Source organism: Somniosus microcephalus, chromosome 15, assembly GCF_052327205.1.
Source record: "Somniosus microcephalus isolate GS21.2 chromosome 15, FLI_Smic_1.0, whole genome shotgun sequence".
Taxonomy (NCBI): domain Eukaryota; kingdom Metazoa; phylum Chordata; class Chondrichthyes; order Squaliformes; family Somniosidae; genus Somniosus; species Somniosus microcephalus.
The window spans coordinates 81,173,457-81,194,992 of NC_141001.1; the positions used below are offsets into that span (position 1 = coordinate 81,173,457).

The window sequence follows — 21,536 nt, forward strand, 5'->3', positions numbered from 1 at the left end:
CGCTACCGGCCTAACGCCGATTTAGGGCCCCTGTCAATTTCTAAACTGGCCATAACTTCGGCGCTAGGCCCTCTAGCGCCTCAAAAGTGGCGCTAAGGCCAGTGAATTTCGAGGCCACTGAGTTATTCGGAAGAATATAGTTAATGCAGTGTTACTAATGCATTGCACTTTTTATGTTTCCAAGGTTGTAACTGGATCCCTGGCATCTTTGAACATAATTTTTGTGATTTAGCTTCTGCATTATTGAACCAGAACTACTACATAATCCAGAATTCTGTGGTCCATGTTCTTTCCCAGACAAAAATCCAGCTCACCATCACTCTTCTCAAGTTCAACAAGTTTCTTGATCCCCATCAAATTAACTTCACAATCCTTGTCCTGATTTTCAAATCTTTCCATAGAGTCACTCCACTCCTTCCACTCGTGATTACGTCTTGTTCCTCAATCCGACAGTAACAATGGTCCTGCCACCTAGGGTTCCTGCCCAAAAACACTACCTATCTCTCTATGCCTTCAAAACTCCTTCCATTTGACCACACCATTGATATCCCTGCCCCCACCCGTGTCAAATTTCCTTTTTACTTTCAGTGCACTTATCTTCCTCTTGTTGAATATGTGAAGATATTTCTTTATTGGAAGAAGCACAATATAAATGCAAATTGGTGAAGTTGGATAATTTTTTACTTGTTTTTATTCATTGTTAAATAATATTTACACTGAATAGTAATTATTAGTAACTATTTATATTAAGTTATAACAGGCCAAAAGTCAAGGAGCAACCCCAATCTTTCTCACTGAGAGCTAAAATATGGAGAGACTACAATGCGCGTGGATCCATAACTATTTGTTTACTTCCCACTGTGCTGCTTTAACGACAAGGCCTGGTCCCATTGTACAGCTCTTCAAAAGAAAATGTCCCAACGGAGGTTGTGATCCCCAATGTTCCTTGCCACCAACATAAAAACCTATACCAACCATCAGCAAGGTTGCACATTAAATCGATCAGTATAGAGCAGCCTATTTCCTCTGTCCCTAATCTCAACATGGCAGCGAAACTGGCCTGGCTATGAAACTGAACCCCTTGGCCACACAACAGATGATGGCTGCAATATTTCATTAAAACTCTTCATAACAAATACATTATGAAGTAGAACTGTGACATTCTTATGTCTTGTCTTTGCTTTCCATCTATTAAGTGAAATTAATTATCATGTGTATTCAGTAGTGCCAGAACAATATTCATTTCTGAGAAACCTGTACATTTTTAATCACAGATTCAAAAAAAATCAAATTTGCACTTTCCTAGCATCTGCAATGACAGGATCATCTTAAAAGAATTAATCAAAAACTTTTTTGGTGTTCTTTCATGCATATGCTCAGCATTTTAATATTTACTTCAAGATATAAGAACATAAGACGTAGGAGCAGGAGTAGGTCATTTGGCCCCTCGAGCCTGCTCCACCATTCAATAAGATCATGGCTCATCTGATCTTGGCCTCAACTCCACTTCCCTGCCCGCTCCCCATAACCCTCGACTCCCTTATCATTCAAAACTCTGTCTATCTCCACTTTAAATATATTCAATGACCCAGCCTCCACAGCTCTCTGGGGAAGAGAATTTCAAAGATTCACGACCCTCTGAGAGAAAAAATTCCTCCTCATTTTCGATTTAAAAGGGTGGCCCCTTATTCTGAAATTATGCCCCCTAGTTCTAGATTCCCCCAGGAGGGAAACATTCTCTCTGCATCTACCCTGTCAAGCCCCTTCAGAATCTTATATGTTTCAATAAGATCCCCTCTCATTCTTCTAAACTCCAATGAGTATAGGCCCAACCTGCTCAACCTTTCTTCATAAGACAACCCCTTCATTTCTGGAATCAACCTCGTGAACCTTCTCTGAACTGCCTCCAATGCAAGTATATCCTTCCTTAAATAAGGAGACCTAAACTGTACGCAGTACTCCAGGTGTGGTCTCACCAACGCCCTGTACAGTTGTAACAGGACTTCCCTACTTTTATACTCCATTCCCTTTGCAATAAAGGCCAACACTCCATTTGCCTTCCTAATTACTTGCTGTACCTGCATGCTAACTTTGTGATTTATGTACAAGGACCCCCAGATCCCTCTGTACCTCAGCATTTTGTAATCTCTCCTCATTTAAATAATAATTTGCTTTTTTATTTTTCCTACCAAAGTGGATAACCTCGCATTTTCCCACATTAAACTCTATCTGCCAGATTTTTGCCCACTCACTTGGCCTATCTATATCCCTTTGGAGAATCTTTGCATCCTCCACACAATTTGCTTTCCCACCTATCTTTGTATCATCAGCAAATGTGGCTACATTACACTCAGTCCCTTCATCCAAGTCATTATAGATTGTTAATAGTCGAGGCCCCAGCACCAATCCCTGCGGCACCCCACTAGTGACAATTTGCCAACCTGAAAATGACCCATTTATCCCGACTCTCTGTTTTCTGTTAGTTAGCCAATCCTCTAACCATGCTAATATATTAGCCCCAACCCTGTGGGCTCTTATCTTGCGTGGTAACCTTTTATGTGGCACCTTTGGAAATCCAAATACACATTCCCTTTATCCACCTTGCTTGTTACATCCACAAAGAACTCCAGCAAATTTGTCAAACATGATTTCCCTTTCATAAAACTATGCTGACTCTGCTTTACAATATTATGATTTTCTAAATGTCCTGCTATCACTTCCTTAATGATGGACTCCAGCATTTTCCCAATGACAGTTGTTAGGCTAACAATGATACTCTTCAAGATCTGCAAAAGCTTTTCATCCATCATTGAAAAATTCTCAGAAATCCCACAGAAAGTGGCTGGCTCATTTGGCAGACTATACAATGTCTCTCTATGTGGATGACCAGCCTTTTTTTTGATTCATTCATGGGATGTGGGCATCGCTGGAAAGGCCAGCATTTATTGGCCATCCCTAATTGCTTGAGAAGGTGGTGGTGAGCCACCTTCTTGAATTGTTGCAGTCCGTGTGGTGAAGGTAGTCCCGCAGTGCTCATAGAATCATAGAAAGTTACAGCATGGAAGGAGGCCATTTCAGCCCATCGTGTCTGCACTGGCCAACAAAGAGCTATCCAGCCTAATCCCACTTCCCAGCTCTTGGTCCGTAGCCCTGCAGGTTAGAGCATCCCAAGTGCACCTCCAAGCACTTTTTAAATGTGATTAGGGTTCCTGCCTCTACCACCCTTTCAGGCAGTGAGTTCCAGACCCCCACAACCCTCTGGGTGAAGAAATTTCCCCTCAAATCCCCTCTAAACCTTCCCCCAATTACTTTAAATCTGTGCCCCCTGGTTTTTGACTCCTCTGCTAAGGGAAACAGCCTCCTCTGTTCCAAGGAAAACAGACCCAGTCTTTCCTCATTGCTAAGATTCTCAACTCCCGGCAACATCCTTGTAAATCTCCTCTGTCCCCTCTCTAGTGCAATCACATCTTTCCTGTAATGTGGTGACCAGAATTGCACGCAGTAATCTAGCTGAGGCCTAACTAGTGTTTTATAAGTGCTGTTAGGGAGGGCGTTCCAGGATTTTGACCCAGCGACAATGAAGGAACGGTGATATATTTCCAAGTCAGGATAGTGTGTGATTGTAGGGGAACTTGGAGGTGGTGGTGTGCCCATGCACCTGCTGCCCTTGTCCTTCTAGGTGGTAGAGACTGCGGGTTTGGGAGGTGCTGTCAAAGAAGCCTTGGTGAGTTGCTGCAGTGCATCTTGCAGATGGTACACACAGCGGCCACTGCCTTCATGGTTAGAACCCATCAATCAACTCAGTGAGTTTCTCTAGAGTTGAAAGCTTAAAGCTAATTTTTCAGGACCTCCAGGAGGCTCCTCAGAAACAAGGGTGATCTTTCTTCTTCATGAACTGTTCAGGGAACAACACTAAGGCCTAGAAATTCAGTTGTTTGCGCCAGCCGCTAGCGCCTTAGGAGGAGGAGATGTGGGGCGCTAGGCGGCTAGCGGCCGGGCGCAGCGCGATCTGCGCCTCTCCCCAACTTCAGTAAAGATTTAGCGGCGGCGCAAAGCCTTTGCGCGCGCTCAGCTGCGCGCGCAGATCCTGACGTCATTTCATCGTGCAACGCCCTTTGTGCGCCCCAAACCAGAAATTCAGTGGTGCCGGCCTATTGTGCGCCTGGCGCCCCTAGCGACTGGTGGAGGGGAACGGTTCCCAGTCACTGCGGGGCGAGGGGGGTGCAAATTAAAGGGCACTCCTCCTGCAGTAGAAATGGCAGCCATTTTGCAACACTCCTTCTTTGTGAGAGATGGATCTTTGCAGAGAGACAAAGGTAGAGAGCTTTCTGGTTTGGCTCAACACTCGCACAGGTACTTGTGGCTTCAAGCCACAGCTTTGCACTTGTCTTTAACTTCAGAGCCATAGCATTGATTGGAAACATATAATGGGGGCTGCAATGGGTGCAAACGTTGGCCTTCTCCATAGTCCTGGGCGTTGTACAGATCAAGCAGCAGTGGTCAGGCCTTGCTTCAGGGCTGCAGTGTGCAGGGCGTGGCAGGCAAACAAATCCACCCTCCCCCTTTAAGAGCTCACCGGCGCCAGAGTGTCTGCCGTCAATCACCAACTCGCCGAACCTGCGCTGCGCCTGCCCTCGGGGGTATCGCCCCGGGCCGCCGGCTTAGCGCCTAATGATAGTCGTGCATCGCCTGTTTTAGCGCAGCAGCAACCTCTTGGGGCGATGCCACTGAATATCGGCGAAGGTGGCGCGAAGTTGCGCCAGGCGCAAACTTTAGCGGCCACCCGGCCGTAGCGCACCAAACGTGGCTATACTGAATTTCTAGGCCTAAGTCCTTTATCTTCTCTTTCATACTGAGCTACGAAAGTTAAAGTTGCTTGTATTATTCCCTCATTTTAATTTCCAGAATCTGCTAACATCACTTTCTTCACCACATTGTCTACTCTTCTTCTCTTCTTAGGGAGTCCCTCGGAACCGAGGATGACTTGCTTCCACATTAAAAATGAGTTCGCAGGTGACTGATGAGTCCAATGCGGGACCTACAGTCTCTGTCACAGGTGGGGCAGACGGTGGTTGAAGGGGCGGGTGGGTGGGGTGCTTGGGTTGACGTGCGCTCCTTGCGCTGCCTGCGCTTGGCTTCCGCTTGCTCCTGGCGAAGAGACTCGAGGTGTTCGACGCCTTCTCAGATGCTTCGCCTGATACTACCTGTCTTGTGGACAACTTATCATTGACTGTGCAAAATTATCCAGATCTCTTTTCTTGCATTTGTTAAAGGATGGCTCCCACATTTTAATTTATTATTTCAATTCCACTTTTTCCAGTCATAGTTTTGAATCACGTTTAAGATGCTCGAGATCTACACTGCATAATTTAAAGGTTGTTTGTGTTCAGTACTTATAATATTGAGGCTTCAGGGCATGCATCCTGTGCTCAATGTAAAGCCATTAAACTTCTGCTCCCAAAACAATCCCTTTCTACAAAGGTTATTAATTTCAAGGATTATCTGTTACTGAAGACTAACCTCAGTAGTTCTTCATTGTACCCAAGCACCCAGACATCAAAAGATTCCTTAACTCTTCTTGGAACCATCAATTGTGCTGTAAAATGATCATAGTGCTCGTTGTGTCCATAGTCCAAAGGATTTCTCTATTGTGCTGCATCCTGTGATGACTCTTCCACAACTGTTTGAACTACTTTACATTAAAATATTACCATTATTAAGTTACATTTTACTCTCAGGAGGTTAAACTCTGAACAACAGTTCAGGGAGATGTGATTTGGAAACCAGATGAAGCATCTATTCAGATTGCTTGAGATGAAGGAAATTCATTGAACAGTCCAATGATCTTCCACACCTATTACTGTTGGGATAGGCCTGTTCATTTGAGCTCAGTGGGGGTTAGTTGCCAGGGGACCTTAACCAGGGCGGGAGTCAGAGGTCAAAGTGCCGACATCATCTCCAGGTAGGAAACACAAGGTCAAGTATACACAATGGTCTGGAGCAGCTTGGTAAAGTCAGGGCAGGCAGCCTGACCTAACGAGAGAGAGCTTTCTAATGTTAAACTCCAAAACTGGTCAGAATCAGAGAGATGATTAACCAAGAAGGTGATATTTAGGCTGCTAACAGGGAGTGTGTGGCATGCTTTTTTTCCCCTACATAATGAGAAGGGACTCAATCAAGTTGAAGAAAAGTGAGAATTAGTATAACTGTTAAGCTGTATGTTCACTTACTGACTGTAAAGTAAAGCAGTTTGATGATTCACACCTGGCCTCGTCTAAAGTGTTAATCATTCTGCCTTTAGTATGATTGGAGAAGCGCAAGTTGTCACACATGCTGATATCCAGTTCACATAACACAGGGCTTTCATTGTTATAGTCCTGATACATGCTATCATATGATTATATACGGCACAGTAAAGGTATACTCATGATCGTAAGGAATGCAGGATCTGCTTACAGGAGAGACCAGTGATACAGAGTCCAAGAGAATATTTGGAACAGATCGGAAATCTGTAACAGATTTCCTCCTCAATGATATCCCCTTATCAAGAATAATATTTGGTTTTCATCACGCAAGTGGATTGTCCTTAGGCAGAACAGTCTTAGTGTCACCAGTAGCCTTGGTTCCCACAATTAGCAAAGGGGGAAAAATTTGGTTGCTTTGCACCTCTCGTTAGCGCCCTAAGAGGGAGGTTAGCGATGGCACTACCATTAGCGCCCTGCGCCGCCGGCAATGACGTCATCACCGTGCGCAGCACCCCAGCCACGATCTTCGGTAGCGCCCCCTGACTTCCCGCCAGACGCTATGTCCGACGGGGTCAGGGGGGCCTACCTGTGGTGGTGCTATTTAAAGGCGAGCTACCAGGCGGCCATTTTTGTTGCTGGCCGCCTGCCAGCACCTGCCTCCACTGCCGTCCCCGGCCTCCTGACCCACCCCCCCTTTCCCGCCCCCCCCCCCCCCCGGAGTGCCGGCTGCACTCCATGAGCCCAGCACTTCTCTTGAGTGCTGGGCTCTTTTGCCGGCACTCTGATCCCGGTGGCCCAGCTGAGTCCCGGGTCGCACTGCGCAAGGCCCCTCCCCTTTAAGCAGGGGAGGACGGCCAGCAATATCACAGTACGTAGCATCGCGATATTCCCTCGCAGCGCCCCAAGAGGGAGACGGGGTGCTTCCAGTAGCACCCCGCTTCCCTCTTGGGGCGCTACCACTCAATTTCGGCTGCGAGGGCGTGACTCAATTTTTCCCCCAAAGCATTTACAGCGCTGAAACAGGCCATTCGGCCTAACAGGTCCATGCCGATGTTTATGCTCCACATGAGCCTCCTCCCATCCTTCGTCTAACCCCACCAATGTAACCTTCTATTCCTTTCTCCCTCATATGCTTATCTAGCGTCTCCTTAACTGCATCTATGCTATTTGCCTCAACTACTCCTTGTGGTAGCGAGTTCCACATTCTAACCACTCTCTGGGTAAAGAAGTTTCCCCTGAATTCCTTATTGGATTCATTGAGCCTCCCTAATAAACAAGAGGTTTTGTAAGAAAATAAATAGATTGTCATCCAGGAAGGCTTTAAGTGAGGGCTGATCAATATACAATCTAACCTCCATTCCTCCCTTGTTTTGACTCATCCCACAAATTATCTTGACACGGACAATAACAAGAAAAATTGTAGTACTTCATTTGAAAGAGCACATTCCATAACCTCAGCAAAAGAGTTTCCATATGAATAAGATATAACTTTTTAGTGTTCAAGATTTCCATCTTATAGTCCTCAAGGGTCTCCGTATCAAGCATACATCTATTTACCTCAGTAAGATCAAGAAATAATATTTCTCTAATAATCGTGCCTTGGAATTCAAATCCTGAAATATGCGAGGCCCCATCACCTCATGCTGCTGGATGTTGTTGCTCAAAAAGACAGACTTGCATTTATATAGCGCTTTTCACAACCTCAGGATGTCCCAAAGCATAGCCAATGAAGTACTTTTGAGGCGTAGTCACCGTTGTAATGTAGAAAACGAGGCAGCCAATTTGTGCAAAGCAAGGTTCCACAAACAGCAATGTGATAATGACCAGATAATCTGTTTTTTGTGATGTTGATTGAGGGATAAATATTGGCCAGAACAGGGGATAACTCCCCTGCTCTTCTTCGAAATAGTGCCATGGGATCTTTTACATCCACCTGAGAGAGCAGGTAGTCAACTTTGTAGTAAGGACACTAACATAGAATCCCTTCGCCTCTTTAGATAATGCTAAAATCAAGATATTTTACTTACATCACCTATACTCTCAGGCTTCCCATCAAGATGTCAATACAATTAATTGCACAATAAAGGAAAGGGGGAGGGGAATATCCAAAACATGCATCTCTCATTCCAGGTCACCCACACTGCCTTAGAGAAATTTCACAAGCATGCCGATTACAGTTAAGACTGTAAGTTCAACTTATCTTCCATCAAACAAAAGGGTAGGAAGTACTTTAATGGCAAAAAAAACTGTAAGTCACTCAAAGTTCTGAAGAGAATTTAAAACAAAATAAATCCATTTTAAAGAATTAGAATTGAGACCAACAGCTTCCATAATCTCTGGGTTGGTGGTGTGATGCCTTAAGTCTGAAGTATTAACGCCATTAATGTGGATAGAATATCATTAATAGGACTACCAAATTACCCTGAATGAATTGTGATGCTGTGAGTATTATTGTGGAATCAATCCGGAATTCACGCCTGGACACAGCATAGAAATGGCCTAAAGGGTTTTCTAATTTGTACTCTATGATGTGCTGGCAGACCAAGGAAGTCCAGAAATAGGTCACATATGTTACAGCAGTGAAGATGTACTGATAAATTATGCTGAGCACACTAACAGCATAAGCGAGCAAATTCAATAAAGTCAAACAAGATTAACTCTATGAATATCACAAAATTAAATTGTACAATGCTTTGTTCTAAGCACATGTGCAGAGTAAGCACGAATTAAGTTAATCAGCCTTGAAGCTTAAAAAAACTTTTGGTTTTAATTATGAGGCTGAAAGTGGTCCTGAAATTTCATTTAACATGTACAAGAAAAAACAGTTGAAGAAATAGATTCCACAAGCAGCTTGCCTCCAATGTTTACCTCAATGGTACCTCCAAGAATAATTATGGAAAAAAATACTGATTAATTATAACCTTGTATTTCTCTGTTTCTTTCATAATGCACTTCTGTACATTTCTGCAAAATGGTGCACAGTGACCCTGAAGGGTTCATTAAGAATATCTCACATAGTATTACTGCTCTCATTATTATAAATTAAAAATTGCTATCCTTATCAGACACAGATGAAAAAAAGGACCAGAGATCTTAAAACACTCTGAATAATTAAGAAAAACAGAATACCCTTGGGAAGTAAATGTGAAATAAACTTCAGTAGTAACCATATTTACAATATTACACAAGATACTTTTCCATTTTTTTAAAGTTCAATAAGAAAATCAGAAACATGCAACAACATAAACATTTTTTGATTATTTATCATATTTAATTTTTGCAAATTGAGTCTTTTAAATATTTAAAAAAGATTAAAGGATCATAAATGTTATTAAATTGCATTGGAGCTGAACTGTCAAATATGATAGTTATTGCCAAATATTACATTAATATCCAACCTTATCTGCATAGACGTGGATATTTCTGCATATTTCCTAATAATACGTTAATTTAGTTACAAATCGCAGTTTATGACATACACACTACCTCTTAAAGTGTTAATACCACTCTCAATCTGTAGAACACTTTGAAAGTTGATGAGAATTTTTTTTCTTAATGTGCAGTTAATACTATTAGTGCCGTTCATTTCCTCATGATCAACATAATTCTAGAAACACGAAAGAATTATTTGTGGCTGGGACTGAATACCTTTCTCCAATGGCTGGTACATTCTTAATCAACTAGAGAACATGTCGAATGCCAGTGCAGGCCTTTGATCAGTATTTCTTCTCAGCGAGTCTCCCAAGTCTAGCACTGCTTCCAGTGTATAAGTAAACGGGATAAAATTCTTGATGACCACTGATATTTAATAAACTGACAGATGCCTGCACTGTCAATCTATTTGGATTATATTGTTAAACAGTCATTTCAAATTGAGTGCAAATATCGTATCAAAACTAAATAAACTGAAAATTTCCCAGTGTTAGGTGTGCTAAAGAAACTCCACGTTCCACTGTTGCTGCGAACTGATCGACAAAAGCTGGCGACGAAGTGCTGTAATGGTATTTTGGAACTCAACCGTTTATCGCACTTTACCCTTCAAATACACACACCTTACAATAATTCATATCACAGGAGGCTCATGTTTAATTCACTTCAGTACAAAAAAATATGCCTACGCTTATAAAACCGCGCAAATATTAGGAATACTTAAAGGAAACAACACCTTAATAACCCGAGGCATCTCATGACTGTTGAGCCGAATATTGCAAAGGTTTTTAAAAATTTTTTATTAACGCTTTAAGGAATTGCATGGAGCTGGAGTTGGCGCCTATGTGTAGTAGCAGCGATAAGAGAGTTAAAAGCCGGCTTTAGCACAGCCTCCGGTCTCATGTACAGCTCATTAGGAAACTGCAGTAACCCAGCGGCTTCTTATAGAGGAAAGTCAATCCATCCATCCCTCCCTCACCTTAGCTCTCAAACCCAAACGGCGCAAGATAGCTTGCAAAATGAAACTTATTTTTTTCCAGTTCCCCCCCTTTATTTGGAGGGGAGGTGGGGGATAAATAAATAAGTAAATACATACATTCAGAAACAGAAAAAATCAAGCCGAACTCACAGATTATTTCCCCCTGGTCCCGTTTCCCGATCCTCTCCTAGTTCCCAGATTTTTCTCTCGTCTCAGCAGAAACGCACATCTGCAATTTCAAATCAATTTCCGCCATGGCATTTCCCCCCCAACCCCCCCCCAGAAATATCCAAAAGGCACGTTCTTCATTCACTCCGTTCCTTCCCTTGCGATCGCCGCCTTTTCCGTTCAGCCTCTTTTCTTTTTAAAAAATAAAAATATTTCTTTCTTCCTTCCAAACTCAAAAGCGTCACCATTCAAGGAGAATCTGTTTTCCACCCAATCAATCAATCAGGATCTTTTTTAACGTGTTATCCGAGCCGCTTGTTTCTGAATCCCAACAAGCCTCTATTTTGTTAAAAAAATATATAAAAATGTTACTCCCAGAATAACTTTTTTCTCCTCCACCGAGCTGATTATATTTTCCAATCACAAAGCAGTGCGGTAAGGTTTTTTTTTCTCTTGCAGCCTTTTAATTCTTCCCTTTCTTCTTTCTCTCTATCATCTCATATCGGAGATCAGATCGCCCACTGCTATCCTGAATTTCATCTTTTTGTTCTTTTCCCGGATCTTAAGCCTGGATCCAGAATACCACAGCTTTCAATCCCAACCCACTGCGGAGATGTTTGTTCCCCCCTCTTTTTTCAGCTGTAGAACAATCTAATCCCCATCATTCCTCCTTTTTCCCCCATTCTCTCGATCTTGGCACCGAGAGAGGGAACACAGCCTTAAACGCAATCCTCTAATTCCCTTTTTCCCCCCCCCACGCTGGATCCTTCTACTTTCCCCCCACCCCCCCCTCTCCCTTTGCAGCTCTCTCTCACAGCATATGCTCCCAGACAGCCATCTACAAGTTGATCTCTCCTCTGAACATCATCACTCTGGCTGACACCTTCAGAATGTCAATTAGTTTTCCGAGAGGGGGGCAAACAAAAATCCCAAAGAGTTCCAGATCCAAATCTTCAACCCCTATAACCAGAAGGATCTGCGATTCTTGTCAAATGGAAGGAATTCCAGCCCATAGATGTTCGAATGTTATTTAAATCCAGGTTGAGCTTCTGTGATCAGGTCTTAAGTCCTTATGCACTTTCCACAGCTGCCAGCTTGCACTCGTTTTTTCCGTTTCACTCACTTTTTTTCCTCTCCATGTGATGAAAAAATGCAATTACCCAATTACCTCCCATCATCTTAGCACTGATTGGTCAATTGTATTAGCACTTGACGTCAGGCAAGGAGCTTTTTGGCTCACGAACACCAAGCCACTACTGCCACCTTGCTGGCAATTTGAGCATGTCCTTTCTGCAAACGGATTTTACTTGCTGCAAGAGGAGATTCCAAGTTTGTTGAAGTTCCTCGGTTTTTTTTTTACACATTCTAAACTGCAAGGGCCTACCGCTGGTATTAAAATCCTAGTTACTTTTCTCCCTCAGCTTCCAAGACTTTCACAGACCATTTATTGCTGTTCAATATCACCGGACCTCATATTTATTCAGAAGACAAGAGGTGCAACCAAATATAAGGATCTGAGGCAGGGAGCATCGGGGCAACTGTGAGATTTGTAGCTGGTGAAGGGGACATAATGCATCTGGGAACACAAATGGGAAGAGGGTGGAAGACACATTCCCCTCATCTCCCAGGCTACCACATACTTTTCATTTTTAAAATATAATTTATATGAATTCGAGTAAATTACTAAGCAGTATGCTTGTGGGGGGGAGGGGAGCAGAGGAAGAAAGGAAGGAGATGTAGGGTTAAAAGACAAAGTCTACAGTTTAAAAAAATATATCTTTTTTTACTCCATTATTCTTCCTTTAACAGTTGATCTTTGCACAACATGAAAGAATAAAATCTTAAACACAATTTTTTTTGTCTTTGTTAATGCATAAATCTTTTCATGAAACTGTTAAATAACTTATTAGCACAGAGCTCATTGAAACTTATAAAATTCTAACAGGACTGGACAGACTAGATGCAGGAAGGATGTTCTCAATGGCCGGGGAGTCCAGAACCAGGGGTCACAGTCTAAGGATAAGGGGTAAGCCATTTAGGACTGAGATGAGGAGGAATTTCTTCACCCAGAGAGTGGTGAACCTGTGGAATTCTCTACCACACAAGGCAGTTGAGGCCAATTCATTAAATATATTCAAGAAGGAGTTAGATATATTTCTTAAGGCTAAAGGGATCAAGGGATATGGGGAGAAGGCAGGGACAGGGTACTGAGTTTGGATGATCAGCCATGATCTCATTGAATGGCAGAGCAGGCTCAAGGGGCCGAATGGCCTACTCCTGCTCCAATCTTCTATGTTTCTATGTGTACAGACCTCTGCATGAAATTGGTTAGATCGTTGAGCAAAGTTTGGGAAATTTGTGCTTGTGGTGGTTAGCATGTTGTACAGGCAGGAGTTGAAGCTGCCTGCAGGGGAAGGAGCTTCATGTAACGAACGGTATTGCTGAGTGAGTCTATTCCATCCAAAACTGATGTCAATGATCTTCCTCACTATTCAGTAATACTACTGTCAGTTTGTAAGATACTAAGGAAGAGTTGTCCTACCTAGATTTGGACATAGCTGACAGTAAAATCACAAGCTGGTAGAACGATTTCTTGTCACTGATATCAAGATCAGAGTGTAATCTGTACGTCTGTGCCAATAAATCAGTTTTACAGCTTTTTCTGTTGCTGGCTTCAAATCTAACTATTGTGGTCAGGTGCAAGGTGAATAGGAAACATGCTGTGGTTTATGGATACCAAATTCTGATATATCCCCCGCATCGGCTGTGTGCAATGTAATATTGGGACTTTCTAGTTAATCACTCCTTAAGTGTGTTTGGGTCCTAAAAATTGAATATTCATTAATAACATTCACTCTTATATAAATATGTATCAGTTAATTTGTTTACTTGTTAAAGGGAGCTCGGAGCTTATGTCCAAAGCATAATTATTCCTACAAGAGGTACAGCAGAATGTCCAGCTGTGTGTCAGTTGAAATTTTCTGCTCCATAAATTTGCAGCTTATTGTTATACTCCAAAAGCCCACCCTTGACTGCTCTGTCCTCTCCAATTTCTGTCCTATCTCCAACTTCCTTTTCTTCTTCAAAGTCCTGGAGCATGTTGTTGCCTTCCCACACCGTGCTCACCTCTCTCACAATTCCTTGTTTCGATGCCTTCAGTGTGGATTCCATTGGATTGAAACTGCCCCAACCAAAGTCACCAATGATATTTTCTGCCACTTGCAATGCATTCTCTCTCTTTGTCCTCACTATGCCATTTGATACAAATGATCACAACATCTTGCACTGCATCTCCTTTGTGGTCTCCCTCCCTGGATTGCCCTTGTGTGGTTCCAATGCAGCCAGAGCATCTCTAGTAAATGGCTTTACCTCCTTACCCAGGGTTTCAGCCTTCTACTTTTCCTTATTTCCTTACTGCACCTCAGTGACATCATAAGTGGCACAGAGTTTGTTTCCATATGTAACCCTACCTCTCCACCACTTCCCTTGATTCCATGATCTTAATGCTGTCAGATTGCGTTTCCAACATTAAGTCATGGATAAGCCAGAATTTCCTCCAATTCAGCACTGTGAAAATCAAAGCCATTTTATTCAGCTCCTGCCAAAAATTCCATATGCTTGCCTCTGATTCCATCTCCTTCGCCAACTATTCACTGAGGTTGCACAAGAATGAGCACAACCTCAGTGTCCTGCTCAACCTAGGGCTGAGCTTCCAGCCCCATATCCTAGCCACCATCAAGACCACTTCTACCTCTGCAACAGTGCCCACCTCTGTCACAACCTTTCTCCCATCATAACCAAAACCCATCCCACATCATCTTCAAACTCAGATTTTCAAACGTGTTCCTCACTGCCCTCCCAAGCTTCAACTTGTACGAAAATCCACTGCCCACATTCATGTTTGCATTCCCTTTGTCCCAATCTTATCTGCCTCCCTATCCCCAAACATATCAATTTCAAAATCTTCATCCTCAGTTACAGCTGCCTGCACTGCCTCATCCCACCCTTCCTCTGTAACCTCCTCCACACATAGGCACTGTCATGAGCCTGACTCCTCTACAACTCTGGCCTTCAGTGAATCCCCCTTCCACTGTCCCACAATCAGTTGGAAAGCTTTCTGCTGTCTTGAAATTCCATCCCTGAATCCTTCTGCCTCGCTTCCTCTCTCCTCATCTGTAAAGGTCTTCTCAAAGCCCATCATGGCTATGATTACTGCTCCTCACTTATGCTCATTGTTCATTCTTCTCCTCTGAAGTGCCTTGGAATATTTCCTATTTTAAAGGCACTATGCAAGTTTGCTGCTGTTTCTTTTAAGCTGTTTCAGCCCTTGATGTTTATTGAGAGTAAAGTAAATAAACTTTGGTTTTCATAAAGTGAAAATAATATTGGTATTCAAATCAATCATTTTCAATTTAGGAATAACAGAGACCATTAATAATGAAATAAGCATGAACAATTTGCATTTATATAGTGCCTTTAACATAGTAAAACGTCCCAAAGCGCTTAATACACATAATATGCAATACGCATGAATGCATATGCATTGGTGAAAAAATGCTAAGTTTTCCAATGGTGCTTTATTTTCCATACCCTTTATACCAATAACTTGACATACTGATAAATGTAATATTTTGGCCTTGATGATTCAGCTACTGATTATTTTTTCAGTTTGTTACATCTAATCCACTGCTTTGTACGTCATGCTCCATTAATAATATACCCCATTGACCTCTTTGATGGCTTAGTAACAACACAACATGGTGTGACACTGAACGAGACAAACCAGGAAGGTTTCAGGTATGATTTCTGACTTGTGTTGTAGTAAGTAATCATAGCTTGTGTCGTGGTGGGTGATATGATTGACTATAATTTTTCTCGGTGTTGAGAGGGTAGGGGAAGAAAGGAAATTAGCTAGCATTCTTGTTCTGAATAGCTATTTAGAAATCTTTGCTCCATTTGTGCATGTTTAGATACAAAGTGAGCGCAGAATTGGTTTGGACTACAATGGTCTCCATAGTTAAATAGCTGACCAACACCTATTGTCCAGGGATACACACGAAGAAGGGCCACTTGTTGTTGTTGATGCTTATTTCATTATTAATAGGCTCTGTTATGAGGGGCTGGAGGAATGATGCTGCTTGTGGAACTAAGCCTCCCATGAACCGTTGGGCCAGAAATTCGGGTCCCCACGGGTGAGTACACGCTGGGAACTCACGCGTAGGGCGAACAAAAGTGCCAGTTTCGTGCATGCACTGTGCATGCGCGGGAAACCGGAACTTCCGTTCCCATCAAGGAAGGGGTTCACAGGTCAAACACGTGCGCTGGAGAGGCAGCGCGTACGCCTGGAACTTCCGTTTTTTTTTACAGGTTTCTCCGGGAGGGTAAGTCTCCAGCAGCTACACTTTTAAAAAGCAGTCGCAAGGCCTGCTTTTAACAGGGTAAGTGGTGAATTAAATAAAATTAAAACATTTTTCCCACAGGTTTATTATTTTTAAATACTTTAAAGAAAGGTAAGTTTATTTTTAGTCCTGTTAAAAACTGTAATTAATTTTTTCAAAAATTTTAATTATTGTTTAAAATAGTTATTTTATGTAATTTATAGTTACTGTATTTTATTAATGTGATTCTTAAAAAATGTATTCGAAGTTTTAGTTATGTTTTGGGGCCGATCTCTAATTCATAGATTTGACAGGTCTTCCTGTCAAATCTATGAATAGAGATTCCCTGCTATGATTGGCTCTCCATGGCCCACGTAATCCCAGGGGACGCTTTGAACTAACTGCGCCCCTGGGATATGCAAGTATTGCGTGCTGGCAGTTGGAGGAGGCCCAGGATCGGAATCCCACGCGGGCCCACAGCACAACGGCCAACGCGCTAGGTAAGTGCAGGTCGGGGGCTTGCACCCGCGGGAAGCCTCCGACCCAAATTTCTAGCCCAAAAGGCCCAGAAATTCCGTTCCCAGGCCTCCTGCGGGAGGAGGACTGCGATCAGGAGAAATCTGCGCCTAGACCGGAGGGCTCCCAGGAGGCATAGAGTTCCGTTGTTGGGACTCTCCAAACTGCCGGTGCGCAGGGTCCACGTATCCCAGAGGCGCAGGCGGTTCGCCGCGTCCCTGGGATCACGTGGGCCATGGGGAGCCAATCAGAGAAGGGAATCTCCCTTCATACAAATTGACAGGAAGACCTGTCAAATATATGAATGGAAATCACCCCAAAAACATAGTAAAACTTTAAATACATTTTATTTTAAAAATCGCATTTTTAAAATGACTTTAAATTACATAAATTAAGTATTTTAAACAAAAATTTTATTTTTTGAAAAAAATAATTAAAGTTTTTAACGGGGCTAAAAATAAACTTACCTTTCTTTAAAGTATTTTAAAATGATAAATCAGTGGAAACATTTTTTGTCTACTTTTTTCAACTCTTATCCTGGTAAAAGCAGGCCTTGCACCTGCTTTTACAGGCGCAAGAATTGTAAATGTTTTCTGCGGGCGGAGGGTCGCCAAAAAACGTAACTTCCCACCCGCAGAGGCCCTGCTCCCAGGCAGGCAGAGGAGCTGTCAAGAGCAGTGCATGCCTAAAACCGGCATTTCCGTTGGCCCTACGGGTGTGTACACAGTGCGTACCCACCCGTAGGGATTGGAATTTCTGCCCCAATGTTGTTGATCATACAGAGCTGATCGTGTGTGTGTGTGTGAGAGAGAGAGAGAGAGGGGGGTATTATATTTCAGTAAAGCCCTCCCTTACTGTTACATGACAAGCGTACAAATCACATTTTCTTGTTTTCCTGGCAATTTCAAAAGGTAAGTATTCCACACAGCACATCAACTGAAATTCTTTCCCTAAAAATCATCAAACCTTGGCAACTCATTATACACAAATTCCCATTCAGTTCCATAAAATGTTCTCTCCTTTTAACTTGCAATGCATGCAACTTCAATGATTACATTATCAAAAGAGTACAACAATTTTATACCCAAATACAGAAGGTGTATCACATGATAAATATATTTATATTTTCCATTTCAGCAATCCCGGCTTCGTGCCAAGATTGCTGAAATGCAAAATTTACCTTTATATACCATAAGCTTGGATAATTTCAAGAACAGGTTCATCCATTCTTATTTAGTGGTGAGGATATTTAAAGTTGCAACTAAATGTATTTTATATTGAACACTTAAAATCAAAATCCTTCCTTTCTGCATTATTTTTTTTAAAAGCCACAGATTTCAAATCCATTCTAATATTTGTTTAGAACTGTTTCCAACAATGTGTTTTTTTTTAGTGCTGCCTGATGTTTACAGTTGTAGCACTAAAAGTTCTGTTGTGAAAGCGATGTAGTCCCACAGCAGAGCCCCTGCCGGTATTGCCAGGGAAAAGGTTAAAAACATTACAAATGTACGTAATAAAGCTGGGATGGGGGATTGTTGTATGAGGAGAGATTGAGTAGACTAGGCCTATGTTCTCTAGCATTTAGAAGAATGAGAGGTGATCTCATTGAAACATACAAAATTCTTACAGGGCTTGACAGGGTAGATGCAGGGAGGATATTTCCCCTGGCTGGGGAGTCTAGAACCAGGGGTCACCGTCTCAGAATAACGGGTCGGCCATTTAGGACTGAGATGAGGAGAAATTTCTTCACTCAGAGGGTGGTGAACCTTTGGAATTCTCTATCCCATGGGGTTGTGGAGGCTCAGTTGTTGAGTATATTCAAGACAGAGATCGATAGATTTTTGAATATTAAGGGAATCAAGGGAGATGGGGATAGTGCAGGAAAGTGGAGATGAGGTAGAAGATCAGCCATGATCTTATTGAATGGCAGAGCAGGCTCGAAGGGCGGAATGGCCTACTCCTGCTCCTATTTCATATGTTCTTATGTTAAACCAGCAGCTCGAAAGACAAGTGGGACCAAAATGCGCAGTGCTGACATAATTGCTCAAGCATCAGGAATAACATGGCTAGGACAACTCGACCATGGCTGCAACTTCTGCTTGGGGGGAATAAGCAAGTTGCTGCTGCAAACAAACATTTAAAAAAAATGAAGAGGCACTGTTTTGAAGAAAAGTGTTAGCAAACACCACCTGCAAAAAGATTTGATGACACACAATTCCATAGAAATCATGTCTAAAAACATTACTGCACCACCTTCATCTGACGTACTGTGATAAAATTGACATATTGTTCTTCTTGCCCAAACCAAAAATGTTGCCCCTGCCGTACAACAGTGACAACACTTCAAAAGGACTCCATTGACTGTAAAGCATTTTGGAACATCCTGAGGTTGTGAAAGGTACTATGGCCCAGAACTTCGGGTCTCCACGGGCGAGTACGCCCGTAGGCCCAATGGAAGTGCCAGTTTCCTGCATGCACTGCGCATGCGCGGGAAACCGGCACTTCCATTCCCCTGAAAGGAGGGGTTAAGAGGTCGAATGCGTGCGCAGGAGAGGCTGCACGTGCGCATCGAACTTACATTTTTTTTGCAGGTTTTCCCGGGAGGGTAAGTCTCCAGGAGTTAGACATATAAAAAGCAGTCGCAAGGCCTGCTTTTTACAAGGTAAGTGATGAATTAATTAAAATAAAAACATTTTTTCCACAGGTTTATTATTTTTAAATACTTTAAAGCAAGGTAAGTTTATTTTTAGCCCCGTTAGAAAATAAAACTAATTTTTTCAAAAATTTAAATTATTGTTTAAAATAGTTATTTCATGTAATTTATATTTTATTTAAAAAATGTGATATTTTTTAAAATTTATTTGAAGATTTAGTGATGTTTTGAGGCCCGTAGTATTTATAAGTTTTGACAGCTCTTCCTGTCAAACTTATGAATGAAGCATTCCCTGCTCCAATTGGCTCTCCATGGCCCACATGATCCCAGGGGACGCATTGAACTATCTGCACCCCTGGGATACGCAAGCACTACGCGCCGGCAGTTGGAGCAGGCCCAGGATCGGAATCCCACAGGGGCCCACAGCACAACGGCCGGCATGCAAGTTAAGTGCTGGTCGGGGTCTTACACCCGCGGGAAGCCCCCGACCTGAATTTCTGGGCCTATATAAATGCAAGTCTTTTTTTCTTACTATGTCTGAGGCAGACATTAAGGCTAATTCCCAAAATAGGAACGCCTAGCCTGGAGTGGTGCTATCGGGGAGCACAGATCAGGAAATTGTAGCCCTTGATTTTCTGTTGAATTAAATGTATGGACTGAAAATCAGGCACTGCTGGTCTGCGATTTCCCAACCAGTGCAACCAGAGCCCCATCAGTGAATCAGGCCGACTGATACTTTATTTAATAAATGATACAAGCTAATGTAATTATTCCCACAGCTGAATGGAACTGTGGTATCTAGGTGTGCCAATTGCAAAAATACAGTATAAGCTTTGTGTCAGCCATGACTCAGTAGTAGCACTCTCGCCTCTGAGTCAGAAGGTTGTGAGTTCAAGTCCCGCTCCAGAGACTTGAGCACAAAATCCAGGCTGACACTCCAGTACAGAACTGAGGGAGTGCTGCACTGTTGGAGGTGTCCTCTTTCAGATGAGCCATTAAACCAAAGGCCCGACTGCCCTCTCAGGTAGACATAAAAAATCCCATGGCACTTGTAAGATTTGCAAAATTTCTACATTTCCCCGAAGGTTGTTATTAATAAACGGGACTCTGCGTGGACATTTTAAGTGAAAAAGGGGTACCCAAGATGGCGTCCGTGCCTCGTGGCAGAAAGCCTGTGAGATTTCAAAATGGACTCTGCAATGCAGACAGCTTGTGGATCGAAACCCAAGCTGCAGGTTTCTGTGAAGAGAGACTTTGTATTTTGAAACCAGACAGGACTCTGAATTATGCATTAGACCGAATTGGAGACAAATCTAAATTCAGTTTAGGCCTATAGTTAAGGCCATCAAGCAGTCTACATATATAATCGCAAACAGATCAAGAGAACCATCGAGGCTGGACAGGCGCATCAAGGAACATTCATGATAATACAAGTCAATTATCGGGCCGGTAGATGCGATTACCAGCCATCTAAGAACAGTCAGTATGGATTGCTACCATTATATAAAATAGCCCGCCAAGGTTAAGACAAAGAACTAACCTGATTTGGCGCGCAGATAAGGGTTTTTGAAAAGAGTATAATTGAAGGCCCCCGGGTAGCAATCGGGGGCTTCGCTTCTCTTCTCTTCTCTCCCCGCTCTTCAGCCCCTCGCCCTCGTGGCTGTTGCTCTTTCCTGTCCCACGCTTGCCCCCTGGCCTTTGCCCGTGCCTTTCCCCACTCCATCTGGAATCGCCCCGGCACCGTATCGGGCAGACACGGACAATTCAGGCCAGGCAAGGCGGGACGCAACGAGAGGAGGAGGGAAGACCACCTGAGGAAGACCAACTGAGGGGACGAACTGAGGAGATGGGCTGAGGGTAGGCTTCGAATTATCGGGCCTTCAGCCTTGGCCGACCTGCGAATATCAGCACACCAACTCAAACTGTCGGCTGGCGACGAAGAATCATCCCTGCAAGGTAAAGTACCCAAACAGAGACTTTAACTTTGGGGTACTCAAACCTGGACAATGCCCTTGCAGCGCCCGGAGACCACGTGATGACGGCAGGCTCCAGAGAGCACCAAGAGCGCCGCTGTTTTGAGTCCAACAAACCCTTTTGATTGGTGAGCATGAAGTTCTGACCCCTCATAGCTGAACCTAGTTAGGTATAGGGGGTGGGATAAGGATAAG

General features: G+C 43.0%; 1 protein-coding gene across 3 annotated transcripts in view; it reads right to left on the reverse strand.

Annotated features, from left to right (window-relative positions):
* LOC147107057 (leucine-rich repeat-containing protein 4C-like) overlaps positions 1-21,536 on the reverse strand; it is a 1,510,012-nt gene that overhangs the window by 179,529 nt on the left and 1,308,947 nt on the right. The window contains exon 1 of one of the 3 annotated variants that reach the window (XM_086008086.1): positions 10,804-11,585. The exons of the other annotated variants lie outside the window; for them this stretch is intronic. The gene's annotated coding sequence lies outside the window, so the exon portion shown is untranslated. Of the gene's footprint in view, positions 1-10,803; positions 11,586-21,536 lie in introns of those variants that run through there. 3 annotated transcript variants of the gene reach the window in all.